Consider the following 6,086-nt stretch of genomic DNA (forward strand, 5'->3'; position numbering starts at 1 on the left):
GATCTCAGCCGGGTAGGTTGGGGCGCTCAGCCTTAACCGGGCTTCTGTCTCCCCGATCTCAGCCAGGTAGGTTGGGGTGCTTGCCCTAACCCGGCTTCTGTCCCCCCGATCTCAGCCGGGTAGGTTGGGGTGCTTTTCCTTAACCGGGCTTCTGTTTCCAGAGCTCTCAGTCTGTCGGGGATCATGTCGTTTAGATGGAGAACTCCTGTAACTCTTGTTGTCTGTTACTGACTGTTGCCGTGTGTGCTGTTAACCAAAATGACTGTGAATCTCCAACAGACTGAATCCACCAGAGGCCCCTTGGAGAAAGATGGGCAGTTCTCCTCCCATTAAGATTTACAGCCTTAGAAATTCAAGTTGGGGTTGCTGTGAGTTGAACTGACTCGGTGGCTTTGAGTGTTTTGTATTTATTTGTTGTGTAGGAGTCCTGGTGACGTAGTGTATTGTGTATTGGTCTACAAACCAAAAGGTTGACAGTTCGAATCTACCAGCTGCTTCAGTGGAGAAAGCTAGGAGGCTGTCTGCTCGTGCTGGGATTTACAGCTGTTAAATGCTGCACACATTCCACTGTTTACATGTACCATCATTTCTTTGCTCATTTGGCCATTGATGGGCGCTTGGGTTGTTTCTGTCTGTTATGGTGGATAATGTTCCAGTGATGCACTTTATGACCTGGGCGGTCTGGAGGATGTTATGCTGAATGAAGGCGGTCAGTCCTTAAAGGACGAACATTGTGAGGACCACTCTTATTAAAAGGATAACAGGCGGTTTCCACACAGACACGGGTGGCCTCGTTCTTGGATGGTTGCTGGGAGGGGCGGGGTGAGAAGTAAAATCATAGACACGTAGTAGGATGGGTGGGGATGGCCGTGCACAGGAGGGGTGACCGGGCTGGTGTGTGCAGGAATTGATTAGTGCTCCAAATGAACTGTATGGATGAGGGAAAACCAGCATCGTTTGGAAACTCACTTAAATCACAATAAAAAGGTTTAAAGTAAATAGATTTACAGTGTTGGAGCCCGCTGGGATTTCACCGTGAGGCAGGATTGACATCACAGCTGTAGGTAGGTTTGCGGTTTTTTTTGGGTGTTTATTGGATAAGAGGAAGTAACAGTGGTTAAATGCTTGGTGGCTGACCGAAGGGTGATTGAACCCTCCACCCACGCCAGATGAAGAAGCTGGCCCCCCAGGGACACCACCTTGGGACGCTGGGGGCGTTCTGCCCAGCCCTGCAGGTCGGCCTGGGTCACAATTCACTTGATGGAAATGGTGGCTTGGGTTTTTGGTATTTGTTGCTTAAAATATTCTCATTAATATCTAAATGTTAGTGGCATCATATTCCAAATTGTGGATTTTTTAAATTTGAGAATTTTGTAACTGTATCTCTCATGGTTTTGAAAAGAACTCTGGTGGTGGGGTGTGTTACGTGTTGTGCCATGAAGGTCAGCAGTTCAAATCCACCAGATGCCCCTGGTGTCTGAGTCAGAGACCCCAGAGGCAGTGGGAGTGAAGAGGGTCTCGTAGTTTTAAGGGGCACTGGTGGCACAGAGGTTAAAGCTCTTGACTGCTGACGACCCGCGGCTCAGAGGTGGGTCGTGAGCAGCCTCTCCCCGCGAGGACGGTGAGCGGACGCCCTGGTGCGGGTTCTGGCTGGGCAGTCCTGCAGCGGCCACAGCATCTCCCTGAGGACACCAGCTAGAGGCCCGCGGTTGGGGTTCTATCCGCCTCCTATCATAAAGTCTGATCAATACATCAGAAGAAAGCACCTTTCAAGCACAGGTCTTAAAATATCCTGGATAATTAATGTTCAGAATTTGGGTAACAAAGTTCCAAGCCAATTTCCACGTTGAAATAACATTCTCATTAACCCTCGTGCGGCCCTTCCCTTAATCTGTTCTTTAATTGGGTGCCACGAGGAGAACTTTGGGAGGTGATTTATAATGTCGTGTCTGAGGAGGAGGGGGAGAAGCCAAGCTTGCAGGAAGGTGTTCCTAATGCTTGACGTGGGCATGTGCGTGTGTGGGCGTGTGTACGTGAGGGTGGTGAGGAGAAGCTCTCCATTTCTGCACTGAGCTGGGAGCCCAGGCTGTGTAGGGTGTGATGTGTGCAGGGTGTGACGTGTGTGCAGGGTGTGACGTGTGTGCAGGGTGTGATGTGTGTGCAGGGTGTGACGTGTGTGCAGGGTGTGACGTGTGCGCAGGGTGTGATGTGTGTGCAGGGTGTGACGTATGTGTATGACGTGTGACTGGAAGGTCAGCAGTTCACACCCACCTCCTGCTCCTCGTGGGAGACATGAGGCACCTTCCTCCCGTAGAGTTTTCTTGTCTCAGAACATGATGAAGGGTCGCTGTGACTTGAAATTAACTCTCCAGCAGTGAGGTTTTTAAACTTAAGGGGCCCCTGCTGGCACAGAGCTCGGCTGCCAGCCCAAAGGGTGGATGTTCAAACCCATCAGCTTCTCAGCAGGAGCAGGATGTAGCTGTCCGCTTCTGTCGGACCACAGCTCGGAAGCCCCGGGGGTGGTTCTGCTTCGTTCTGAGGGGTTTGTTCTGTGGTGCTCGTTCCGTGGAGTTGGTTCCATGGGGCTCGTGCCGTGGGGTTGGTTCCGTGGGGTTGTTCCATGGAGTTGTTCTGTGGGATTCATTCCCGTGGGGCTTGTTCCGTGGGGTTCGTTCCATGGGGTTGGTTCTGTGGAGTTGTTCGGTGGGGTTGGTTCCGTGGGGTCACTGTGAGTCAGAATGGCTTCGACAGCAGGTTTGGTTTCGTAGGTACTCTGAAAGGGTCCAGAGGGGGTGCTGTGGCGCAGTCTGTAGGGCGCTGAGCTGCTAAGCTGACGGCCGGGCCTCTGGGAGTTCAACTCCACCATCTGCTGCTCAGGAGAGAGAAGGTCCACCTTCTTCTGTGAGGTTTGCAGCCCCGGACAGCGGTGGAGGGTCTGCCGTGAGGTGGTCCTGGATTGATGGCGATGCGTGTTCAGGAACCTGCTAATGGAAAAGGTGCTGGTTTGAACACCACGAGCAGCTGTGTCCAAGGCCTCTGCTATAGAGAGCCGGAGACCAGAACCAAACAGAACACAGAGCTGCTGTCCAGTCAGCTCTCAGTCATGGGGGCCCTGGACCCCGGAGGAACAGCTGGGAGGCCCTGGACCCTGGAGGGGCAGCTGGGAGGCCCTGGGCTCTGGAGGAGTAGCCGGGAGGCCCTGGACCCTGGAGGGGCAGCCGGGAGGCACTGGACCCTGGAGGAGTGGCCAGGAGACCCTGGACCCTGGAGAAGGGACTAGGAGGCACTGGGCTCTGGAGAAGTGACCAGGAGGCCCTGGACCCTGGAGGGGTGCCTGGAAGGCCTTGGATGCCCTGGAGGAGAGGCTGGGGGTTTGAACTACTGTGGGATGGAGGTCAGAGGTCGACTGTGACACATGCGGGGTCCCTGAATCGCCCAGGGCAGGGCTGGCAGGCATCTTCTCTAGTCACGTTAGAACACACCCCTCAGGGACTGTGCATACTCTGTGACCTTGCAGACAGAAGTGCTTGTTTGTAGATAAATGTCACCAGGGCTCCTTCTCAAATTACAGATCTCAGCAGTTCCCTTCTTCCGGGGAAACCACGGAGGTTAGTGAGAAGAAGAGAAAATAGGGTTTCATACATGTGAATGCTGAGGAAATCTGACCAATGACTGAGGGGGGCTTTGATGGAGAACATGGAAAGACCCCAGGGAGTGTTTAAGGACAGATTCACTGCTTTATTCACGAGGGTTGGGCTTTAACTAGGAGGGACCCTGTGGTTAAGCACTTGGCCGTTACCTGAAAGCTTGTGATGCAGACTTCTCTGGGCTCTGCAGAAGGGCCAGTGGCCTGTTCCATGAGGTCTGCCCTAGAAAGCCCTGTGTGGCACTTATACCTGCTGGCTTGCTGGCACCCACAGCAGAAATGGTCAATGAGGCAGAGAGCAGTGGCCTGAGGAGGCCAGAGGACAGCTCCCCTCCTGGAGTGGTCCAGGTGGTGGGGTGGTGGGTGTGCCAGGTAAAGCTGGCCTTGCTCCCGGCTCCCTCGTCTTGTTCCTTTATCGTACACCCTCCTCTGGATGCCCTCACACTGTTACACCTGCATGACAGCACAGGAGGTCACACCTGCATGACAACACGGGAGGTCACACCTGCATGACAGCGCAGGAGGTCACACCTGCATGACAGCACAGGAGGTCACACCTGCATGACAGCGCAGGAGGTCACACCTGCATGACAGCATGGGGAGGTCACATCTGCTGTCATGCAGCTGCCTTTGAAGGACATGACCTGGAAGTTGTGCACATCCTCTACGACGTCCTCTGAGGACACCCCTCAGCTGGGCAATCTAGTGGGGTGCTCTCTAGGTGGGTGGCCATGGGTCCAACACAGACTCACAGAGTTCTAGCTCCTGGAAGGGAGAAGCCGGGACGGACACTGTAGGGAGAAATAGGCCGGGGTCGGGGCTGTGTTTCTACAGTGTGGGTTCTCGTCTGCGAGTGAGTTCGTCCTGTCCGCCTCTCTTCCCTTCTTCCCTCCATCTGTCCAGTCACTCCTCCTTCCTCCCACTCACCCGTCCTTCTGCCTGTCCTGCGGTCCTTTCTCCTCTTCATTCATCTATCCATCCTTCTCTCCACCCACCTTTCCTTCTGTCCATCTGTCCAGCCATCCAGCCTTCTACCTGTCCATCCATCATTCATCTTCTACTATCCATCATTTATCCATCTGTCCTGCTATTCTTCCATATTCCACCCGCCCTTCTCCGTCCATTCATCCACCCACACATCCACCCACACATCCATCCATCCATCCATCCATCCATCCATCCATCCATCCATCCTTTCTTCTGCTTATCTGTCTGTCATTCTTCCTTCTACCCATCCACCCATCTGCCATCATCCTTCTTTCTCTCCATCCATCCATCCATCCATCCATCCCGTCAGCATCCTTCCTTCCCTCAGGCCTTCTTCCATCTCCCTCCCCACTTCACTTCCTTGCCTCCGTCCCTCTCTCACATGCTCACACCCAGTATTTACAAAAGACCAACTAGAGGCAGAATAAGAATTCCAAGGTGAACAGCACACAGTCCCTGCACTCAGAGGAGCCCCTCTCAGGGGGGACGGTGGGAAAATCACTAGACCTCGTGAGAGAGCCAGGCAGAAGTGCAGTGACTGAGGGGTGCGCGTGGCACACGTGTTGTTGTATGTGCTGCCGAGTTGCCTGTGACTCATAGCGACCCTGTGCAGAGCAGCTCTGAAGCCTGCCCAGTCCTGAGCCAGCCACACTGACTCTGACACCCCTGCCCCCATTGTTCCAGTTACCGGATCAAACCATCTCATCTGAGGTCTTCCTCTGTGCACCGTCCCTTCACCTTTTTTAGTCTAATGTACTTCTCTAAGGACTGGTCCCTCCTGGCCACGTGCCCAAAGTATGTGAGACATAGCTTCAAAATCCTACCCTCTAAGGAGAGACTTGATTTCACTCTCTCTCTGAGACAGACTGTCTTGTTCTCTTGGCAGTCCATGGTATGATCAATACTCTCTTCCAGGATCACAACTCAAAGGCATCAAATGTTTGGTGGCCTAGTGGCAAGAAGCTGAAGACACATGGGTTTGAGGCCACCAGTTGCTCTGTAGGAGACAGATGGGCAGTCTCCTCCCATGTGATAAGCTGCCTCTGAAAACTCGCTGGAGGGTCAGCTATGGGTTGATTCAGACTCAACAATACAAACAACCACATAGAAATTTGTAGAATTAAAACATAGGGAGAGAAAAGTACACGGCTCACATGGGAGCCCATTAATGCGGGAGTGGGGAGTGAAAGGGGCGGGGACAGTGCTCACGGAGGGACTTCTGAGGCTGCAGATTAGGAAATTGTGAGGGTGAGGACCTTAGAAGGACTCCAGCCGGGTGCTCTGGAGAGTGCTCCCTGAGCACGTGCCTCAGCCGTGTTGTCAGGAAGGACGTTGTGCTTGGAGAAAGAGAGGGTCGTTGGGAGAGACTCTGCCACAGTGAGCTCAGGTACAGCCGTGTGGAGAGGATGGCCAGCGGGCAGTGCCCTCGGGTACAGCCGTGTGGTGAAGATGG

The 6,086-nt window shown here is 53.7% G+C and overlaps 1 protein-coding gene across 1 annotated transcript in view; it reads left to right on the plus strand.

Annotated features, from left to right (window-relative positions):
- The window catches only part of B3GALTL (beta 1,3-galactosyltransferase-like), a 79,086-nt gene that overhangs the window by 8,966 nt on the left and 64,034 nt on the right, over positions 1-6,086 (plus strand). The gene's annotated exons all lie outside the window — the stretch shown is intronic.

The sequence above is a fragment of the Elephantulus edwardii genome, unplaced genomic scaffold (genome assembly GCF_000299155.1).
Source record: "Elephantulus edwardii isolate Elephantulus edwardi_28Jun2011 unplaced genomic scaffold, EleEdw1.0 scaffold00004, whole genome shotgun sequence".
NCBI classification, from domain to species: Eukaryota; Metazoa; Chordata; class Mammalia; order Macroscelidea; family Macroscelididae; genus Elephantulus; species Elephantulus edwardii.